The sequence below is a fragment of the Haliotis rufescens genome, unplaced genomic scaffold (assembly GCF_023055435.1).
Source record: "Haliotis rufescens isolate VD_foot unplaced genomic scaffold, xgHalRufe1.0.p SCAF_140, whole genome shotgun sequence".
Classification (NCBI taxonomy): Eukaryota; Metazoa; Mollusca; class Gastropoda; order Lepetellida; family Haliotidae; genus Haliotis; species Haliotis rufescens.
The window spans coordinates 272,579-297,603 of NW_025963825.1; the positions used below are offsets into that span (position 1 = coordinate 272,579).

The 25,025-nt window shown below is 41.1% G+C and overlaps 1 non-coding gene across 1 annotated transcript; it reads left to right on the plus strand.

Moving 5' to 3' along the window:
• Positions 1–1,040: 1,040 nt before the first annotated feature.
• Positions 1,041–1,112, plus strand: Trnac-gca. The gene has a single exon. It is a non-coding gene; the product is annotated as a tRNA-Cys (tRNA).
• The last annotated feature ends 23,913 nt before the right edge of the window (positions 1,113–25,025 follow it).

Here is a 25,025-nt window from a genome sequence, read left to right on the forward strand (position 1 = left end):
CAGTAATGCAAAAGTCCGAAAAGAAGCAAGTCTAGATTGTCCTTATGTCCAGGAATCTCTCTAGGGCTCCTTTTCATTTAAATGGAGTCATTTGTTTCTATCCATATTATATATTTTCAGAGAGTTGGTCTATGTTAAGTCAGTCAATCCTGGGATCCAAACCCACTGGATTGCAAGCACCAGGCGGGTCCGTGTTCGTGTGTTTCACCAAAGTGATAAACTTCTGAGACCTGCATCACTTCAGACTTTCCTGCCACATGCTGACACGCCGGGATTGAACGGTAAGATCAGTTACTGGTAAAACTGAAGTAAACTGAAGTAAACTCATTCACTCACTCATACACTCGCCGTGATAAAGGAAAAAGCTGCACTTTCGTCGTTTGAATTGCAGCGACAATTGTGTCCACATTCATAAACGGATAGGAAGAAGTATATAGACTTTCTGATTTTATTTTGCTAACTAAAAGCAAATCTTACATATTACATTCCGATGATTTGTACAAATCATTACACAATATTTCTTTTGAAAAACCTACACTGAAAGCCGACCCTAGTTCCTGTATGACTTATATATAAAAAAATTAAGGAAGAGAATTTATGGGTGTCAATTTCTTTATTATGAGGAACACAACGTTTCGGAGTATATGCTTACTCCTTCATTAGTTGACATCCATAAATTCTCTTACTTATGTGTATCATTTCTAAATGCCTTTCAAAGACTTGATTAACATAATGTTAGGTATATTTTTTCCTCTCTCTTGTCTGTTCAAAACACATGAAAACGAATGGAAAGACGTGTTGTTTGTTTTTTGGTTAGTTTATTTTTTTTATATATCCTTTACATGTGTTGTATTGAAATTGAGACTGCGTCAGTGTACGAAAACCCGTGTGTGTTGTGATTCAATCCTTCTACACACACATTTTGTTCGGAGTGCGTTGGGGCATGGCGCGTCACTATAGTAACTATTATCTCTTGGATCAATACTAAACGAAGCGTCTTGTTAGTTTTACTACAAGTCATTTACATAGATAAGTATGTCGGGGGTATAGCTCAGTGGTAGAGCATTCGACTGCAGATCGAGAGGTCCCCGGTTCGAACCCGGGTGCCCCCTTTTTTGCAATCAGCTTTAACACTTAAAGGTGAGTGAATGTTGTTTTATGTCAAGTCACAGCAGCCTGTACATATTCGCCATTTGGCCAGGCAAACCGATGACCGAAAGCAACTACATTAAACTACGGTTATAACGAACACGCTTATAACGAACTGACGGATAGAACGAACTTACTTTTTTGGTCCCGACTATTTGCTGTAGTTATGCTGTATATATGTGCATATAACGAACTACGGTTATAACGAACTAAAATTAGTAGTCCCTTTGAGTTCGTTTTAACCGTACTTTACTGTATATACACACCATCGGGGAACGATGTCATGAATCACAGAGCCTGTCTGAGAGATCCAGTTAATCGAGCATGGGTGCTAGGGACCAAGTGGGGACCAATTCTGAAACCTGTTGGAATTCCGGGAAAGAATATTGGGTACCAGCACCCGTAAGGTCATACGAGGCGACGACATGAATCGGGTTGTCAGACTCGGTGACTTGGTTGAATGTATGTCATTGTGACCCAATTACGTGGATTGATGCTCACGATATCAATCACTGGTGTGACAATTGATTGTAGATGCCTCGTCGACCTTGTGTATCTATACCCTAACAACGTCGACTCATTATTCACCCCTATGGACTCAGCGTGACCCCCCTGGGGACGCCGCGGTAGAATACGTCCCCAGTATACAATGCATGTTTGGAAAAAACATATTTATACCAGGAAATACTGCATCACTATGTGTCCTTTTCTTTATTTTTTGTTTAACGCCGCACTCAGCAATATTCCAGCTGTATGACGGCCGTCTGTAAATAATCGAGTCTGTACCAGACAATCCAGTGATTGACATCATGAGCATCGATCTACGCAATTGGGATACGATGACATGCATCAACCAAGTCAGCGAGCCTGGCCACCCGACCCCGTTAGTCGCCTCTATATGTTCTATATTTAGATGGGGAAAACCCACATGTGCTAAATGTGTCATATCAGACCACGCACCTCAACCCGTCAACCTTCACAAACAGGTATACTTCATATGCTAATCTCCCTCAAACAGACCGTGTCAGTAGGTCAGGAGAAAAGTACTATTATTATACCTGATGAAATTGCTATCTTTACTTATCGATGAGAAAGATGGTTTTCATAGGAATAATTTCAAAACATTCATCAACAAAATTTGTTTTATTCAATAGCGTTTTATAATACATAAGTTCCTCAAAACCGAGGCTGTCAAAATTTCGTGACTGTCTGTAGTTTAGAACATGGTTTGGTCGTCTATATACTATCAGGGCACATAGCTCAGTTATCGAAGATATCGTTAATCACTATACTGAGAATGATCTTGTGTTTGAATCCACGATTTGACCTGATTTTGTTTCTAGGATTGTCAACACTCGACCCGTGTCTGTGGATGTAGGGAAAGTGATGAGTGATGAGGAATGCATCTAGAACACTGAATTGACAATAAGCAATTGAATAATAACACTGGCGTACACCGTTTAACTGGAGGTTGATTGATTGGTGGGTTTACAAATGTCTGTAAAGTTGGGGATTGGTTGGTCAAAATGGCTGAGCGTAGGTGCTTCCGAGACAACAAAGCAGTAGACAGAAGTATGTACATGGACAAGTCTGTTTAACTTTTCATCTTTCAAATTATTTCGCGTACATCCCTTCCACCAGTATTATTGGAATCTAAAAGAAATCGGCTTTGATATATTTATGGATGCGTGTTGCAAAGGTACGAAACTACACCAAGACAGCCAGCAAACAAGCCCAGATACCACCCGGTGCTGTGTGCTGACTTCAGTCGTCACTCATTGGCAGTCGTAACTCGTGTACCCACAAAATACAGCTGAACAGTCGTGCACGTTTTCATCATGCTCATGATGTCAATCACTGGATTATTTACAGTCATATAGCTAGACTATTGAATGCAGTGTTAAAAAACAAAACAAACATAATATACCGCAAGTGCAAATTTGCTTATGTATGTACAGTATAATTGCAATACGTCTTTATGCCAACCTACATGAAAACACGACTGGCCGATCACAGACGGAAATAGACCGTTAGCACAAATTCTACCAAAAGCAATCACGTTTGAGTCGGAACAGACTAGGGGAAAGTTCCGTTGTTGTGGTCAATTGGATGACCAGCGTATAAAACAGCAGAGTGTAGAAGGGTACATTCGTTTACATTTGTCGAGAGCTCAGAGAGGCCCTCGTCTCGAGCATATTACATACGCAACATTAAAGTTTCTAACATGTGTTATTAAAATACACGATCTATATACTAAATACATTTGTATGTGTTATAGGTCTTCAGCAACCCATGGTTGCCGTAAAAGGCAACTAAGGGTATCGGATGGTCAGGCTCGCTGACTTGGTTGATGCATGTCATCGTATCCCAGTTGCGTGGATCGATGCTCATGATATCAATCACTGGATTGTCTGGTCCAGACTCGATTATTTACAGACCGCCGTCATATACCTTGGGGTGAGGCGTTAAACAAACAAACAAACAAACAAACAAACAAACAAATTGTATGTGTTGATATGTTGGGTTTTCACCAAAGTCTAAGACATGGATCACTTAAGACTTTCCTAACACATTAAGCTGACACAAGGTGATGTAACCGGAATACTGTTCAACGTTAAACCCAACTCACTCCCTCACTCACTCTATGGTTCAAATCCGAAAAGGATTCCTCGGATTATTCCCATTACCCAATGCTTGTTGTAAAAGAAGTTTAGAACCAAGTTTTCAGGATCACGTAAACCTCCCGTCGCCTGACCACGTGATGCGCATGATGACAACTCTCGCTGAACCAATGACTCACGTGGGCTCGAACAACGCCCTGAAGACGTCTGTGTGAGTGAGTGAGTTGGAAAGCATTTCAGTTACAACTCAGAGTACAAAGCTGAATGTGGGTGAAAGCTGAATGTGTGTTCACAGACCAATGGCCATATTCAGGGCGAATCCTGGGGTTCGAACCAAGCCAAGCGGATCCTAACAGCAAAGGGACATAACCCTGCACCATATACCACTGTGTCACCTGTTTCCCTAGTTTTGTATGAACAGGGCCGTGGAATCCGTGTGATATCAAACAGAAATATACATCTGATAGAATATTCAACCAATTGACGAGAATCTCCTGGATTCATGTTTTAGGCGTTTCTAATTTTAGCTCTGGTATCTTTCCTTTAAAAAAACGGAACTGTCACGTCTGTGACAAGTGATTAACTGCACTGGAAAAACCCATCACGGAAGTAAGTCAAGTTGAAACGTGACAGCACTGTAGATTCGGGTACAGACATGTCTCCAAGTTTTGATGACATGGGAGTAGAAATAGCTTGTCAATAACTGGTGAGACTTATCACGTCTAGCTCTCATTGGCTGATATATACGCCCTGCGGAAGGCGTGCAGAAATGAAACGTCATCTTCAAGATTTTTTTAAAAAACATTGTAGAAACGTTCAAGAACTTTCTATGACGGCGGTTACGCTAGTCTTTGAGATTATCGACGGGAGGATATAAAAACAGATTAAACAGCAACAACAATGATAATAATATACAATGAATAAAATAAGTCACCATATCCCATATCACGTAATGTGACATTCAAGTGAATTCTCAGCTCCATGTGAAGAATACAAGTATACGTCGCTATATAAGTGCACTAATCTTGAACGCGACGTTATATTCACCCCATTTCACCTACCCTCATATCTGACGCATGGAATGAGTTCATGGTTAAGTCAACCGGGGAAAACCCCAGCGAAGACAAAAATAGATCCGGATGTAATATCTTTCGCAGTCAGTATACATCTAAACATGATGCTGATGAAAACTCATGAGGCATGGCGGCAATGTTAAGATATACTTTGAATACATAAAGGACGAATTTGGCATGGGCCAATTAGCAATGGGTCGTGGCAAGTATAAATCAAGTCATTCAAAGTCAACATATGGAACTTTTAGCAATATTCCAGCAATAACACAAATTGTACCCATGTGGGGAATCGAACCCGGGGCTTCGGCGTGACGAGCGAACGCTTGAACCACTAGGCTACCCGACCGCCCAGACAGAATATACATCTTGATACATACACTTTGATAAGCATGGGCTCGTGTCCATGCTTATGAATGAAATAAAAGAAACGCGAACCACAGAAACAAATAGAGTAGTATGTACGTTAAGAAGAGATGTTTCCAATGTGCACCAGTTATAGATAAAACTAACAAGCAGTCAAGTGTTACCACAGAGTGACGTTATTCTTATAACGATAGTGTGCACGTAATTTCCAAACTTTACCCGCTAATCTATGACGTCACATGTGATGCGTTCATAAGCGTCAGTTCACACAACATACCACATGTGCAGATACAGAGGGATACACGCCCCCCCCCCCCCCCCCCCACACTTTTTTTCGAGAAAAAACTTTATTTCTGTATAAATTACCACCAAAGACAATAAATAGATCTTAATTGTGCACACACCCCTTTTTCAAAAAAGCTGTATCCGCCCATGTACCATGATGTTCGTTTGTGCGTCTAACCATTCTAATATATCTTGAATATGAGTAAGTCGTCATATATTAACCAACATGTACGGTATTCGCGTTTCTTTTGGCGGTGACAATATATACACGTTTTTAGTAAATGCCGTTTTCTGATCAATTCAAATTTAGGACATCATAAAATCATATTCATCTTCCACATCGTTATCTTTCGATAATTTTCCATTTGGGCTTAGATAGACTAACATTTAGTCTCTGAAATCTTATATTACACAATATCCTTCTTGACTCTAAAAAAAAAAAATTCCCCTATGCTGATGCTGTGGAATAGGGCTAGCTTGAGCTGGCTAGACTTGCTTTTGTATGCATTTCTAGATTATTATTTTTTCATAAAATAAATATATTCCACGGTCATGGTGCAGGACTAGGGCTAAGACTGTGAGTGGCGATACTGCGGAGTAGCCAATCCCAGCTCCCCGACTCGTACCATGACATCCTCGACCCGGCGCGACAGGTCACCGCGTTCAGCTGATGACACATAGGTGTATATATATATAGCATTTCGTTTACGTTGATGATGCAAGCGTACATTTCACACGCGGGAAAACATTACCACATACAAAAACTTCGTTCGAACATTCGATACGATTTAATTACTTTTTTTCTGCAACTACAAGCAAATTATGATTTAACTATTTCTTTGGGAGAATTCGATTCTTGTAAATAACACAATTTTATTTAAAATAATGTCATTTTTTACTATCTATAATTCTTATGTCCATATGCTTATTGATTTATTAGCTTACCAACAAAGTATTTCATCACTGACGCTAGTGTTTAAATGGTTGATATGTAGATTTACATAACGATATACAAACAAAAGCAAAAATTCAGATTAATGCCACACATGCTATTTGCTTCCTCGGGTAGCAGAAATGTAGTTCCTCTCCGTCAGGTGTGGTCTTAACTTTTTCGATTAAATGAAATGTAGCTCTGATACAAAGGATTGTTTAATATTGCTGAAGATTTGCGGCAGGTCGAATTTTCATCTATTTTTAAACCTGGGAATACCCAACTCGCGAAGATTTGGCGTGGTCGAAGGGAAGTAACTCTACTAGGACGACGCGATCAAGACGGATGACCAGCAGTAATATTTGTTGCAATAATCTTCATATTGAAGACCTGTATGTTATCGCACTGATCACGGCGTACATTCCGATGATTCATGAACCAAAGCATTTTTTAAAAGACAACTTTTAGTTATCTACACCTGTTTTGGAGATACTGAAGGGGAGCACAGGCTATATTGCGGTTAGCTGCCAAGTGCATTGTATTAAGACTTTTGTGAAGTACGAATTTACCAAGAAATGATAGTTTGCTGAAAGCGATACAGGAAAATATATACTATTTTATTGACAGATAAATTCCATCGATCTGAGGACAAAGCTATATACTGTAAAGTACGGTTATAACGAACTCAAAGGGACTACTAATTTTAGTTCGTTTTAACCGTAGTTCGTTATAAACATATATACAGCATAACTCCAGCAAAAAGTCGGGACCAAAAAAGTAGTTCGTTATATCCGTCAGTTCGTTATAAGCGTGTTCGTTATAACCGTAGTTTACTGTACATGTAATTAAATTTAACGACGAGAACCAATTAGTCTATTTGATCACTAAATGTCTTTCATGTTGAATAAACACATATACTTAAAGAGTACTGAGAATAGGAATATATGAATATTACACACAGTACCTATGTACGGACTGGTTCAATATTTTATCCAGCTCATGTATTTTGGTTGTCATCTGGTCGTTGACACATATTAGATTGTATGTATATTGTCACGGTGGCGAGGAAGGTCACAGTATACCCCCAAGCATTATTTCCCAACAAACATACAGATCAATCACAATGTTATATTTGCTGGAAATAATGCTAAGACGGTAAACTGTGAACACACTCGCTACCGTGACCACGTAAATAGAACGCACTCAGTGTTAACGACCAGAGTCAACGGTGAGGTGAGGTGAAATTGGGTTTAACGTCGCGTCCAAGATTATTGCACTCATATAGCGACGTGCATGTACGTGTGTGTGTTTGCGTGGCTGCTTGTACTAGTTCGGACTGATGCCGATTTATAGTGCTAGCTCACTGAGATACAATGCCGCAGTTTAACCTGAATACCCCACTCAGACACACTATACTGACTCCGAGCCGACCAGTCCTTGTTTTAGCCCATTAATGCCGAGCGCTAGACAGGACCATCTTTTAACGTCTTTCGGTATGACGCGGCCTGGGGATCGAATCCCGGACTTTCCGCTTTCCGGGCGGACGCTCTACCACTAGACCACGGAGGCGGTCACCCTGAGTCAACTGTATCTATACCGAAACGTCGCCTTCACAGTAATTAAAGACGTTGTTATCCATAAATTGTGTCTACTTTGTCATCCGTTAATTTCTAAGCAATGCTATCAAACATTTGACCTGAAGTCAAACAAAAACGCGAATAGAAAAGTCCAAACAAAGGTGTCTGTTCGTTTGTTGTTTAACACCTCACTCTGCAATATTCCAGCTGTATGACGGCGGTCTGTGAATAATCGAGTCTGGACGAGACAATCCTGTGATTGACATCATGAACATCGATTTATGCATTTGGGATCGATGACATGCATCAACCCAGTCACCGAGCCTGACCACCTGATCCCGTTAGTTGCCTCTTGCGACAAGCATAGTCGCCTGTTACGGCAAGCATGGGTTGCTGAAGACCTATTGTTCCCCGGATCTTCACGGGTTCCAAATAACGGGGAATGGAGTGTGATCCTTCAGGAGCGAAACTTATTTCAAGAGGTGCTAATTTGTATCACCACTAGTTATAACAGTATTTTTTCTAGACCAAGACACAAAATAATGTAACCATGATCGACTTACGGTTCGTCTTCATGGCGACTTTAAACTATCATATTTCGTTCCACAAATTGTCAAAGCGGAAGCCTAGAATTCGGGGAACGAAATATGATAGTTTAAAGTCGCCATGAAGACGAACCGTAAGTCCGTGGCAGGTTCCCTGTAATTAGGAGTTTATAGTGAAGGGCTTTCTATGGGGTTTTGGGGGGTCGAGGATTCCCCTTGAGGCGGAGTAGCTACTGTAGTAATTGCTGCTATACCTGGCTACAATAGACGACAATGTGGGAACGAGCACCTGTTGATTGGCAGCTATCTACATGACATTGACACCATGTACTTAAGTCATTGATTGATTTGGTGACACCTCCTTACACCCGTTCGTGTTGTTGACATAGTGAAATATACATGAAATATGCAAGTACCTGTCAATCAAGTGTAAACAAGGAACTGACAAAGTTGTCAGATATGACGATGACACGATATCTTTTTTTGCTGCTGTGTCTATCTGGTCATTGAAGTAAACTCACGCGGTTACGGCTGATTAATAGCACACAGTGCACTTTCCTCAACCGGGGATTAATTTTATAATTCGTTGGTTCCCCCAGGGTCCCTGCATAGTACTGTTATATCGCTGCTATGGTCTAGTACGACCTCACGTAGTCTAATATGGCCTAACATTCTTTAATATGCTCCAAACCGATCTAATATGGCATAAGGTGACTTCATATAGCATATGTGGTCTAATAGTGCATAATGTGGTCTGATATTACATACGTGGTCTAATATGGCCTAACGTGCTCTAGTATGGTCTAACCTGGTATCGCTGCTATGGTATGGTACGACCTCACATGGTCTAATATGGCCTAACATTCTTTAATATGCCCCAAACCGATCTAATATGGCATAAGGTGACTTCATATAGCATATGTGATCTAATATTGCATAATGTGGTCTGATATTACATACGAGGTCTAATATGGCCTAACGTGCTCTAGTTTGGTCTAACCTGGTCTAATATGGCATAAGGTGACTTCATATAGCATATGTGGTCTAACATTGCATAACGTGGTCTAATATTGCATAACGTGGTCTAATATTGCATAATGTGGCCTAATATGACGAACGTGGTCTAATATGGTCTAACGAGGTCTTGTGGCACTTGCCCGAATTACAAATAACTCGTCAGATGTGCCTGGACAACATTCAAAAAGCGTTCAGCGTTGACATAAAATACTTTGATACTGCATTAGGTTTGTGCATCAGCTACAACAATGTTTTCTGTTCAGGAATCATATAGCTGGGAGATAGATCAGGACGCTATGTGCAAATCTTGAACTTTGACGGAAGTGTGACAGAGTTAGTACTATTCTTATTACGAAGAGTATTACAACACATGGACACGTCTCAAGGAAAGAACACTTGTAGTTTTGTTACAAATTCAAATGAGAAAATGTTTTAACAGTAAGTGTGATAATAATGACAATACCACACGTTAGGCTGCTGCTGCCATTGCTACTACTACTACTGCTGCTGCTGCTGCAACTACTACTACTGCTGCTGCTATTACTACTACCACTACTGCTGCTGCTACTACTACTACTACTGCTGCTGCTCCTACTACTTCTACTGCTGCTACTACTACTACTGCTGATGATGCTTCTACTACTACTACTGATGCTGCTTCTACTACTACTACTACTACTGATGCGGCTACTTCTACTACCATTTCTACATCCCTACACCCGACACCAATGACAGGGACATGCAACAAAAGCGCATACAAACAAACAGTCCGGGATCCCCACAGCACACTTTTGCTTGGCGCAAGAAGCGACGAACTTGGACCTTGTCACCAGGTTCGCTGACCTGACACCAGGCTGGCTGACTTGCGTGTCACCGTACCCCGACGGCATGGGAAGATGCTCAATAACTGGTTTGTGTGGCCCAGACTCCCATGACGCCGCGATATAACAGGAATAATACTGACTGCGGCGTAAAATACTGTATACTCCCCAGGGAGTTGAGAATGATAACTGGAATGCAAAATATTAATAACATTAGCAAACCCCGGCTTTGGAACAAAACGATCTTGAATCTGTATCTAAAAGCAAAAAGAGGCGAACAGTTTAAGTGCCGCTGAGGGAAATATCCATGCAAGGCCACTGTCGATCTTGACAAACAATCTGAAAACGAAAAATGAGGAGAAATTATTCAGCAAAACACGGGAACCTATAGTCTGTCATACAGACCATGAAACAAATATATCCAATACAACCCATGCAAGTCTATAATATTTGGCAAGTCTAGATTACTGCAGTATCAGGAAGAAAGTCTCTGGTCTCCTTTTTATTAAATTTGATAACTATAATTTAACAACAGTTTTTATTCTGTAAACAATGTTCATTTCAGAGAGTAGATGTTAGTCTAGGGAACCTACAACGTTATGTATTCTTCAAGTATCTGTGTCGGTGGTAGACAATTGAACCGCCCTCGACGCTATTACGTCTCCGCTAGTCGTTGTTCAAGCCTGTATCAACGTACACGTAAACCCCCCAAACCTTAACCCCAACATATATGTACGTATCTACAGCCTCAGCTGACTTACCAACAAGTGGGAGTCGTTGAAATCGACATGACGTTTGACACGAGGCACTTAGCTCACCAATAAAATCCTTAAACCGTCCCGTTAAACAAATAGGTATTCACTGCACGATATCCCTGGACTATCTGTCACTTTCACCTGCGGTTGCACTGAATAGTGCACGACTGGGATGACTGACAGATTGATTGGCTGGCTGAGTGAAATCAGCATGAAATCTACAAGCCGTTCCCATGTTGGGTGTCTGGTTTAACGACTCCTCACAGCGTGATGCTCCTCAATGGTGAAATATACAATAGCTGAAAGTACATATATCACCAATAACACCAGTGTCCCCTAAATGACAGTGTTTAGAGCTCAGGTCGGGTATGACTTAACGAAATGTATAAGGTGTCATTAGGTGATCGGTTGACGCAGCTGAAACTGACATCTCGTAAATTTGTCAAGTTGATATGTAGCGGAAAGTTAACAGTAAAACAGTTCGCAAATTGCTTTTTAATGTGATCCTGGGATTTCCAAATGAAATGTGTGACTGAAATTGTTCTGCAGTGTTTGGGGGGTGTTTGGATTTAAATTAATTAAGATTAGATGGAAATAAAGATGAAAATGTTCTTGTTTGTTTGTTTCCTGATTAACGCCGCACTCAGCAATATTCCAGGTATATGAAACGGTCGGTAAATAATCGAATCTGGACCAGACAAACCAGTGATTGACATCGTGAGCATCGATCCAATCAATTGGGATACGATGACATGCATCAACCAAGTCAGCGAGTCTGACCACTCGATCCCGTCAGTCGCCTCATAAGACAAGCATGGGTTGCTGAAGACAATTCTAACCCGTTCCCCTAACAACATCGATAACGTTGGGTAACACAAGAATCATTTACATAGTTTGATAAAGATTTTCTTGGCAAGATGAGGTCTGGAACATGTCAGTGATAAGGACATCGATATCATTGGTGTTCATCATAAAATTGGCAACACTCTGCTTGAATTAAAAGAACATAAACACATTGAACAGTGTATTCAAGAATTTCCCCTACATCTTCGCAATTTCCATCAGAGTACTGAAGGACAATCCCAAGCTCTGTCAATGGTTAGTTGAAATCGGGCTCAACGTCGCGTTTAAGTTTATTGCATTTATACAGTGATGTGAATGCACCTGTGAGTGTTTGTCTGCTTGTACTCGTCTGGACTGATGTCGATTTTAGAGAGCTAGTCCACTGAGATACCATACCGCGAGTTAACATGGACACCCCACTCAGACACAGTATTCTGACACCCAGCCGCCCAGTTCTTGTTTTTTTGCGCCAGGCAGGGTGCCAACAAGTACCATCCATCTCTTAACGTCTTTTGGTATGACGCGGTCGAGATGGAACCAATCACTGTCCGTTCTCCAGACGCTCTACCACAAGACCACGGTTTCATACGAAGTACGGCTGGGGGGATTAAAGGACTATCCATCAATCACTTCGAGTTCAGAATTCTTACATAAATCACGAACAATGTAAACAGAATGACAACAAATTATGCACATTCTTCTTTTTCTTAAAAAAATAATTTTTTGAAAAACTTGTTTCCAAATCCACGCCATACATAGATACTTCAAAACTGCTTCTCTGTTAAAAAAAGAAACAGTTTTATCGGAATTACACCTAATTGATTACATACTTTTATAACTACACGTGATGCAGCTTGTTATCAGTAAGTAAGTTGCCTCACTATCTTGGCATCCCCTGTTGCTGTATACAGAGGGCTTCAAAGTGCAGCAAACACTTTTTTCCGGTATCGTTCGACAACTGAGTATTCGTTTTTAGAGAAATAAATGACATTTTCCAAAGCCGGTGTTTATGATTGCTCGCCGTTTTATCTCTGTCGTGATGGACGACGAGCAAATTGCTGGAAATCTTTCAAATAGTTCCTTCTGTTTGTGATAAATACTGAAACTTGAGACCTACGGCTCGTGTCTGAGAAGCGCCTGTGGAGCGATCTTATCTCAGGACAAGACGTGGTGTGTACATTTTGCTATTTTCTGAACTTTTCGAAACTTTTTTTGTTTGAATTTGAGCTGTTGGGGTTGGACATCCACGTGTGCTTGAAATATTTGAGTTATCTACAGATAACACGCGAGACTGAACAGCTGGGAAGTCAAATATTCGAGATGTTTTTGTGTGAATATGTGACCTTATATACACTTATTAATGAATTACATTGGTGCGTGTCTATATATATAGTAATAATTATAATTAAATAAGTGGAGTAAGATTGAACACAGCGCTTTCAAGTCTCATCAGGCCATAACTGAATAACGGACATGAATGCACACACATATATATATATATATATATATATATATATATATATATATATATATATATATATATATATATATATATATACACACACACACACACACACACACATATATATATATATATATATATATATATATATATACATACATATATATGCAGTCGAAAGCGCTAGCCAATTAAAACTGTGTTCAATCTTACTCCACTTATTTAAGTATTACTATATTGTGCCTGAGAGTTAGAACTTTACTGTGCTTACTATAGATATAGGTATATGTCATTCTATGCTACTCGAAACACGTTAAGGGCCACCCGATTGTTTTATAGTCAAGCCATGATAGTATGAGTGAGTGAGTTGGGTTTAACGCCGCTTTGAACAGCATTCCAGTTATACCCCGTGTGTCAGCTTAACGTGAGAGGAAATCCCGACGTGATGCAGGTTTCAGACGTTTACCACTTCGGTGAAACCCGCGATCATGGGTATGGTGCTGACAAATCAGAACCATAATCGTAGCGAACGAGGATTCGAAACCACAATGGTAACTAAGGCATGCAACTCTGCAGGGCAAAATGCGGCGTCTTGGATCAGTAATCCAGACGTGTAGGTGAGCGAAGATTGTTGTCCTGCTCATCACGTCCTACCAAAGCTTTTCTTTTAGCAATAGATTACCTCATCCCCACCGGCCTGAGGACCCGTGAAGATCTGAGTCAGAATAGGTCTTCAGCAACCCATGCTTGTCATTAGAGGCGACTAACGGGATCAGGTGGTCAGGCTCGCTGACTTGGCTGATGCATGTCATCGTGTCCCAATTGCGTGGATCGATGCTCATGATGTCAATCACTGGCTTGCCCCAGACTCGATTATTTACAGACCGCCGTCATATAGCTGGAATATTGCTGAGTGTAGCGTTAAACAAGAAACAAACAAACAAACAAACAAAACATGCCCGAGGGCAGATGTCATTCTATGTCACAGACAGCAATATTCCAGCAATATCACAGCAAACAGACAGCGAAAGCATGGTGTATGTCGGGGTCCGATGTGGAACATTCAGCCAGGTCCTCAGTGTGACAATCCACGACCAGACAAACGTGGTGAACTCGAGCCGAATTGTAAGGAACATGGACTAACCGTTTGCTTTATACTGACTGAGCTTGGTTTTATGGTTTGAGGGGCGGTCGGGTAGCCTAGTGGTTAAAGCGTTCGCTCGTCTCGCCGAAGACCCGGGTTCGATTCCCGAAATGGGTACAATGTGTGAAGCCAATTTCTGGTGTCCATCGCCGTGATATTGCTGGAATATTGCTAAAAAGCGGCGTAAAACCATACTCACTCACTCACTTTACGGTTTGACGGGTTCACTAAGTGGTTTGGACACTCTTGTAACTTCTGTATAAAATCGATTCCCAAATCCATCCCGTTTGGATCTAACTATTCTACCGTTGCACATAAATGATTTTATTGAGCCCCGATGTTACCAGTAAGTGCAACTGTTGTGCGCATGTATTCTACCAACATATCTTAAACTCATAATTCATTCATTATATGTTCATATAAATATTATTATTTTCTAGCAGACTCCATCTTTTCATGTGAACAATTAAACCATACTGGTATTTATTTGACTTAAAAATGCCTGCAAAGAATTTCCAAAGATGTTTTTGTTATTCAAGTTCCGCCTAACATGTATCGCTATTGTCATACCCAATAGATATTTAATTTATGGATGTAGCAAATTTACATGTATTGTGAAAGACACCAACAATCCATCTTACTTGATAGTTAACCCCATTAAGAAAAACGAAATAACAAGTGCAGTAATAATATAGCACAATAACCATGGTGGTTAGACCTGGCTTTGAATTTTCACTTCACCCATATATCAAACACTGAGATAGGGAGCTTCCATATGAAATAGTGACAGTCGTATCTGGCACTTCATATTCACTCAATGCAAACGCAAATATAATAATCGTCGTCGACATATTTCCAAGACGGAAATTATAATCGCCATGCCGAAACCAAAGCTCTCCAATACATCAGGCATGGGAATATGTCTCCGTCGACAAATACTTGAGAAAATAATTACACCTTTGACCACAAAGAATAAGTCTGAGTTCATCCCCCGCTCTCGACACATGAACACGTCCCTCCATTTCAAATATGTCGCACCATTGTCTCGAAATAAACAAAAAAATCTTTATGGTCTGTTGAAAACAATCGCCTCAAGAAGAAACTGTGTGTTGCTGTATAGCGTCGAAGAATTGGAGCTATCTGTATAAAGAAGTAAGCTCCTTTTAACCCCTCATCAGCAAATATGGCGTTAGATACCATTTCTTTGTCGAGACGGGACCCGGCGGTCAAATATTTGCTTTTTGGTCGAATCCTTTCATCAGGGTTACTATGCTATCCCCGCTAACCGCAGACTCTGTGATTTCAGGCATTTATTTGACCTTAGAATTACGCTCACATTTGTACGGTATTCTTGATAGATAGACGCGCAATATCGCAGTTTTCCTTTTCCTGAAGTTGGGTTCAAGGAAGATTACTGTTTTGTGATACTCAAGTCAATGAAAGGAGTGATGCGAAAAGTTGACATAACACGTCATTCATCTGTTGTGTACGGGTCTCTGGAATTTCAAAGAGAATCAAAAAAGGTTTTTTATCCGTTATATAGTTTTTCTCTTGTCTTTTTGAGAATTTATATCCGTCTTTGTTTTCAATACATTAACTTGTGAGTGAGTGAGTGAGTGAGTGAGTGAGTGAGTGAGTGAGTGAGTGAGTGAGTGAGTGGGTGGGTGGATGGGTGGGTGGGTGGGTGAGTGAGTGAGTGAGTGAGTGGGTGGGTGGGTGAGTGAGTGAGTGAGTGAGTGAGTGAGTGAGTGAGTGAAAGCAGTTTTACGCGCTTTTAGCAATATTCCAGCGATATCACGGCGGGGGACACCAGAAATGGGGTAATCGAACCCGGGTCTTCTACGTGACGACATCACTATGAAAACGTTGCGGGTGTATGTATATATATACGTTAATGTTTGAACGCAAACATGTCTGCTTTTCGTAATAAAGATTTATTGTTTATTGTAATTGTTGTGGGAATATACCGCCACTATACATCATGTTTATCTTTTAATACTTTCTTAACAGCTCATCCGTATATATTTCACAAAACATAAATGGAAAATGTTTGGATTATGAAGTCTGTTCAAAGTTTGAAATGGTGTATACAATGATTCCATTTCAATAATGAATAACGTCATATATGTACGGGCAAAAGACTGTTAATGTATTCAGTGCTATATTTCTACAGGCTGTTGAACGGTGTCCCTGCAAAGTATTTTAAAATAATGTTGGTTTACGGTATTCGTCACCCCCTTTCTATTTTACAAGCTCAGCCTATACCCGCTTATATATAGTATATCGTTCTTGGTTGTGCTCATTTAAAACACGCGTAACGGTCAAGTATCCTACTTTCTCTAAAAATGTTTTCTATAAATTGTTTCAGCCTGTATGCATCATATAATAGGCTCAGTACGGTGGACCCCACCGTGTAACACTTGGCAAGACTGAGGCATAGTTTTGTCATGGATACACACCGTCAGAGTACGATGACACACTAGGTCAGCCAGGGCGTGCATGCACATATGGACCTTAATGCTGCTATTACTACTTTCACTCATATACTTTAACATAGGTTTGCACTAGCTGTGGTGTAACGATCGCCGCGTAGGGAGTGATCGTTTACTATTCTGAGGGGGGCTGTCTATTGATGGGTCGGGGAAGAGGGTTTTTTTAATTTTGAAAGGAGGAACAAATTTTGTTTCATTCAAACCACATCAATGGTCGGGCGGGCGAAATGAGTTGTTCGCCAACTACAATGATGCTTTCAAAAACAAAAAGTCCAGATCTTGAGGGACGAGAATACATGGTTTATTTAAAATTTAAATCGATGACTTTTCAAAATCTGCATTCATACAAGTGTGTTTAAAACAAGTAAAACACACCCTATGTAACGTACAGTGGAAATCAATGTTCTTTAAAATAATTCAAATAATGCATGATACTGTTTTATACAAATATGTAGAAACATAATATTAACAGCATAAATAATTTCCTCTTTCAACATGAACATTATACAAACGTTAATATGCCAACCATTTGCTGAATCAATAAGACAATTCACTCTCAAAACAAAAACCGTGAATAATTAACCCCACCCCACACCCGCCGTCCCTCCCACCCCTCGTCTCTCCCATTGACTCCCATCTGTTTGACGTGCAGCCCGACCGAGGGTCATTTAGGTTCTTTCATTATTCGAGCAGCGAAAATATTCGATTAAATTATTCATATATCTTAGGCGAGGACTTCGGTGTTTCACTGTCGAGGGCAGTGCGGTTATGAACCAAGGGCTGGGTTGGCACTTGGCAGTTGAGGTCTATACGTTATTAAAAAACCATGGCAGTGATTAACCATTGATGTTGACATTGTGGGAATATACCACGTGCTTTATGACATGTTTATTCGATGCCTGTCAGTTTGATTGATATCAACAAGGGGTAATTGTGACAATGTGCATGGGCAGAAATCGCAATAATTCAGCATTTAGAATTATGGGATGCAGGGCGCGCAGTATTGTAATATTGCCCTGCAATTCAATTTATCCGGCATTTCAAACCCTTGGACACTTCCTATATATTTACTTTGTTTTCCTATATCGTTCACATATAATCCACCAAATCAAAATTACATAAACACACAAAAATCCACCATACCCAGCTCCCTTAGTTCTCCTCCCCTACCCCATCGGCATCTATTCCAAATCTCAAAATTCCCAAATTCTATATAAGCAACCCCTAAAGCCCCCTCTTGGGTTGCACACACCACTTTCGCCCCTTTCGGAAACACATTAAATGGCCTGGCCGGGCCCGTGTGCGAAATACGCATCAGTCGGAAAGCGCACGTTAAATCTCCAAAGTAAGTAAGTAAGTATATCGTTCATAAATATTGATTTCAACTTGTATGTATTCCGAAGTAAACCGGGAATAGTTTGGCAATGTAGTATTACATCTTTTGCACATCTGACTGTTATTTCATGGATAAGAATTTTAAGTATCAATACTAAACACAACTATGATGTAGCTGTCTTCAGTGAGGTTAGGTGAGGTGAAATGGGGTTTAGCGTGGCGTCCAAGATTATATCGCTTCTATAGCGACGTGTGTGAGACTGTTTGTACTAGTCCGGACTGATGCCGGTTTTATAGTGCGGGGACGGTTCTATCCTAAGTGTATTTTCTGTGCGTTTATATTATTCAATCAGTACTTCAGACAACTTGCCACATCGCCATACAACTCACCGCCACATCATACAACTCACCGCATCTCCATACAACTCACCACATCTCCATACAACTGACGACATATCTATACAACTCGCCACATCTCCATACAATTTACCACATCTCTATACATCTCGCCACATCTCAAAAAAAATTTACCACTTCTCCATACAACTCACCACGTCTCCATACAATTTACCACATCTCTATACAATTTTCCACGTCTCAATACAATTTACCACATCTCTATGCAATTTACCACGTCTCCATACAACTCACCATGTCTCTATACAATTTACCACATCTCCATACAATTTACCACATCTCTATACATCTCGCCACATCTCAAATACAATTTACCACATCTCCATACAACTCACCACGTCTCCATACAATTTACCACATCTCTATACAATTTACCACGCCTCAATACAATTTACCACATCTCTATGCAATTTACCACATCTCCATACAACTCACCACGTCTCTATACAATTTACCACATCTCTATACAATTTACCACATCTCCATACAACTCACTACATCTCCATACAATTTACCACGTCTCCATACAACTCACCACATCTCCATACAATTTACCACATCTCTATACAAATTACCACGTCTCCATACAATTTACCACATCTCTATACAATTTACCACATCTCCATACAACTCACCACGTCTCCATACAACTCACCACGTCTCCATACAATTTACCACATCTCCATACAATTCACCACGTCTCCATACAACCATACAACTCACCGCATCCCTATTCAACTCACCACTTCTCTATACAACTCGCCACATCTCTATACAACTCACCACTTCTCTATACAACTCGCCACATCTCCATACAACTCACCGCATCTCTATACAACTCACCACATCTCTATACAACTCACCGCATCTCCATACAACTCACCGCATCCCTATACAACTCACCACGTCTCCATACAGCTCCCTGCATCTCTATACAACTCGCCACATCTCCATACAACTCACCACGTCTCCATACAACTCACCACGTCTCCATACAATTTACCACATCTCCATACAATTCACCACGTCTCCATACAACCATACAACTCACCGCATCCCTATTCAACTCACCACTTCTCTATACAACTCGCCACATCTCTATACAACTCACCACTTCTCTATACAACTCGCCACATCTCCATACAACTCACCGCATCTCTATACAACTCGCCACATCTCTATACAACTCACCGCATCTCCATACAACTCACCGCATCCCTATACAACTCACCACGTCTCCATACAGCTCCCTGCATCTCTATACAACTCGCCACATCTCCATACAACTCACCACGTCTCCATACAACTCACCACGTCTCCATACAATTTACCACATCTCCATACAATTCACCACGTCTCCATACAACCATACAACTCACCGCATCCCTATTCAACTCACCACGTCTCCATACAACTCACCACTTCTCTATACAACTCGCCACATCTCTATACAACTCACCACTTCTCTATACAACTCGCCACATCTCCATACAACTCACCGCATCTCTATACAACTCACCACATCTCTATACAACTCACCGCATCTCCATACAACTCACCGCATCCCTATACAACTCACCACGTCTCCATACAGCTCCCTGCATCTCTATACAACTCGCCACATCTCCATACAACTCACCACGTCTTCATATAACTCACCACTTCTCGTGAATCATACAGCCCGTCTATTACTTCCCTGCTATGACATACGGTTTTCAATGTTCCATGGAGGTAAGCAACACATGCAGTGGGATCTGCCCCCCCCCCCCCCCCCCCCCCCCCCGACACCATCCCAAACATGTACACCCTACACTCATCATACATACACGACCCCCACCAGCTTCTAATTGATCTAATCCCCAAATATTTCCCACGCAGGGCCTATAAAGTTTCCCTAATGCGTCACATAAGACAACACTCATATTCTGTTTTGACAGCTCGTTTGTGGATCAGAACATCCTTGAAAAGAATAATTTCACTCGTGACATCAACTTTATCGAAAGGGGTATATATAAGTTATCGGAAGACATGTTGCTGTTATTTTCTCATTTTGACCCGAGGGAGGACTCAGTTGGTGGTGCCGAGAGGCGGGAAGAATCACAATAGCAATTTGTGCAATAAACACGCCTCTATATATGACAATGTGGGAACGAGCACCTGTAAATAGCTGCTATATACATGACACTGACAACATGTACTTAAGCAGTTGATGGATCCGTTGACACCTAGTGCTATCAACATGTATACATGCCAGTCTGAAAAGCTTGACAAAGTGGTTAGTTTAATAATTGTAGTACATGTTTGTAACTATTTTCAAAAGAGTAGATATTCAAAGCGTTATTTTATTGGATCACGTTAACACGTTTCCTTCACAAATAGCTAGGTTTCCTCGCTTGATATATGCAATTTATCTACCCTGTCTATATACCCTGTTATTACACAACCACTGTTCAAAGCGTTCTAAAACCACTTGCTCGATATGTAGCGGTTGATCATGTGTTTAATAAATGCAACGATGCATCTCAGTTTGTAAAATATACTTATTTCTGTGTCCACTGTACGTAAATTATACTTTTTACAAACCCCCGTCTATACCAACATTTACTGAATCAAGTTAAAAATGAGTGTGGTTTTACGCCGCTCTTAGCAATATTCCTGCAGTATCACCCAAAATGGGCTTCACACTGTGTACCCCTTTAAGGACTCGAACCAGGGACCTCGGCGTGACCCCACCGCCCCTAAAGTATTTGGTCTTAAATGGTTAAATACCCTTCTTTATAGGAGAAGGTACTGTTTACTGTTTAGGTAACTCTTCAGTTCTTTTGTTGGTTTCCCCAAGTTGTCATCTTCTTGTCCATCTCCCAGACCCTTGAGAATAAATAAAAAATTAATCCAACTCACGTCACCTCAATATTTTTTAAATAAGATAACTTTATTTGGGAGACTGAATGTTAGGCTAACCATCTTAGTAACTCCGAGTTACATTCTCACTCGTTCAAAAATGATAGAAAAACAAATGATACCTTGCCATGCAGTTGTCTGTGATTTTCTTAGCGGATAAATATCTCCCGCTGAGCTGATGGAATGCCAGTCTTACACTTGACTGAATGCAATCTACATGAAGTGTGACACCAGATACTTAACTCACCCCCTAAATCCCCTCCCCATTATAGCATATCCTTCGTACATCCCCAATTGTCCATTTCGTAACGGTGAAATGTACATCTATCCCGCTGTAGGTAACAGCATTCATTCCCGGGAGGGAAGAGTGACAGGTTGATTGGCGGTGGGGGATGAAATCAGCATGAAATCAACAAGACGTGTCAATGTGAGATAGCAAGCCCTTTCACACATCCCAGCTGGGGACGTGTTAATGGTGGAATGGACATTGAAGTACGCAAACCCCTACGTGTAACAGTCGTATTTACTGTACAATGCTTTCTGTGCTAATTGATGCCATGCCACTTGAAATATACGAGTATTATAACAGTAAATCAGGCACACGCGGACGCCGTGGCATCTATATGGTCGACAGTATGTATACGTGTACATGGTTTTGTATGATGAACCTAATATACGCTGCTTAAGGTTTGGGTTTAGACGAACATTTAACTCGAATCTAGACTTGTCAAACCATTCAAGATTTGAGTTGTACTTTTTTTCTTCAATATATTCACTAGGTTCTTGGAGGCAGGCTAGTTTTGGACAAGGCGCCGCAGTTTTCTGTGCATGACTGTGTGTCGCATTACGATAGGACCCGTGGAGATCCAGGGTAGTGTAGGACATGCATCAACCAAGTCAGCGAGTCTGACCACCCGATCCCGGTAGTCGCCTCTTACTACAAGCATAGTCGCATTTACGGCAAGCATGGGTTGCTGAAGACCTATTCTAACACGGGTACTAAAATAAGTTACTAAATATTAGTCTATTTCTCTGCACACACGATAACGCCTACACGCATTGTTGTAGCGGGAGGTCAGGTACAATGGGTTTTAGAAATGGGGCCGCAGTTTTAACATGGATCCTCCACTCAGAAACATGAACTCCGAGGTGACCATGCAGGCCTAGTTTATATATATATATATATATATATATATATATATATAGAGAGAGAGAGAGAGAGAGTGAGAGAGAGAGAGAGAGAGAGAGAGAGAGAGAGAGAGAGAGAGAATAATGTTATATACATCTCATACTAAATCACGTACACAAACAATACGATATAACATCCGACCAGGTATGGCCTACCAGACACTAGACATAAAAACAAATGCATATCCTGAATACCGAGCGCAAGGCAAGGTACATCTTTACCATCAGGTGGACACTCATGACAACGCCAGAGGGTGGTCTAATTCATTTATGTGTTGATTTGTTGTATTCAGAACAGTCCTGCGTAGGCATGTTGACGCCATTCAGTATGCAGCAGTACAAACCTATGCAGTATGCAGAAGTCAAAACGTTGAGTACAGAGACATCAAACTTTCGCAACCTTCACTGTCATCATCAGATGCATTTAAAGGTGAGGTGAGGTGAAATTGGGTTTAACGTCGCGTCCAAAATTATTGCACTTATATAGCGACGTGCATGTACGTGTGTGTGTCTGCTTATACTAGTCCGGACTGATGCCGATTTATAGTGCTAGCACACTGAGATACCATGCCGCGGTTTAACATGAATACCCCACTCAGACACAGTATACTGACTCCGAGCCGATCAGTCCTTGTTTTAGCTCTTAATGCCGAGCGCCAAACAGGGTAACAACAAGTACCATCTTTTAACGTCTTTTGGTATGACGCGGCCGGGGATCGAACCCCGGATCTTTCGCTCTCCGGGCGGACGCTCTACCACCAGACCACGGAGGCGGTCAGATGCCTTTAAAGACCTAGTCATATACACTATCTTGTAGACAGGATTCCTTGTTCACATTTAATGCATAAAAATGTATCGCTGATCATGTACCACTGACGGTGGTTATAAGAGGAATCCGAACCACTGTTACTACTGCTACCACTACTGCTGCTTCTACTTCTAACACTACTACTACCAAACAAAACAATCTACTAGTTCTATCTCTACTGCTGCTACTGCCACCACTACTGCTACCACTACTGCTGCTACTACTTCTAACACTACTACTACCTAACAAAACAATCTACTAGTACTACCGCTACTGCTGCTACTACTGCCACCACTACTGCTACCACTGCTGTTGCCGCCACTGCTGCTGCTGCTGCTACTACTACCCAACAAAACAATACTACCGCTACTACTACTATTACAAGTGGGGGCGGTCGGGTAGCCTAGTGGTTAAAGCGCTCCCGCGTCACGCCGAAGACCCGGGTTCGATTCCCCACATGGGTACAATGCGTGAAGCCCATTTCTGGTGTCCCCCGCCGTGATATTGCTGGAATATTGCTAAAAGCGGCGTAAAACCATACTCGCTCACTCACTCACTATTACAAGTGGGAGCAGAAGTAGTAGCAGCAGTAGTAGTAGTAGTAGCAGCAGTAGTAGTACTACTGTATGTTGGATTTTAGCGAGTTATCGGGAAGCCATGAGACATACTCCCTGCGCTACGGTACAACGTGGAATACCTAGACCGCACGTGTTGTAGAGTTGATCAGTGTAAGTTTTATTATGTAGGAAGAAACTGGGAGACATGTTTAAACAGAATGCCGTGACATTTCCCCGCGTTCGTCAGATCTATCGAGAAAAGACGCGTCGGTTTGACAATAAAACTCGCCGGGTTCAGGTGAAAGGTCATATCCTCACTGCTAAATTTTGGAGAAGAGGGAATGCTGGCGGATGGCGGGATGCCGAGCGAGATAGCTTCAGTGGCGTGTATACATACATACTTGCGCTACTGTTAACACTGCTATTAACATCTGAAATGAATTAGGCTAAATGTGAAATTTACACGTGTCATTACCTGAGTTTGATGGCAATAAGTAGGCGATGGCGACCTGTGCTTGGAAATCGGCATCTTTGAGAGAATTTCCCCGCCTGTATGTAGACATGGGGATTGAATCGCTTTTACCACACTTCTAGATGGTTCCCATTCTGTGTTTGTCCCGAGATGGTTTGTTGGACAAATTTCCATTTAAAAAGGCATTTATTTTTATACTTTAATTAATTTTAAATGACGCTAAGATAGAAACGCATACGTGTTATGATAGGTGAAAGCTTCAGCGGCAGACT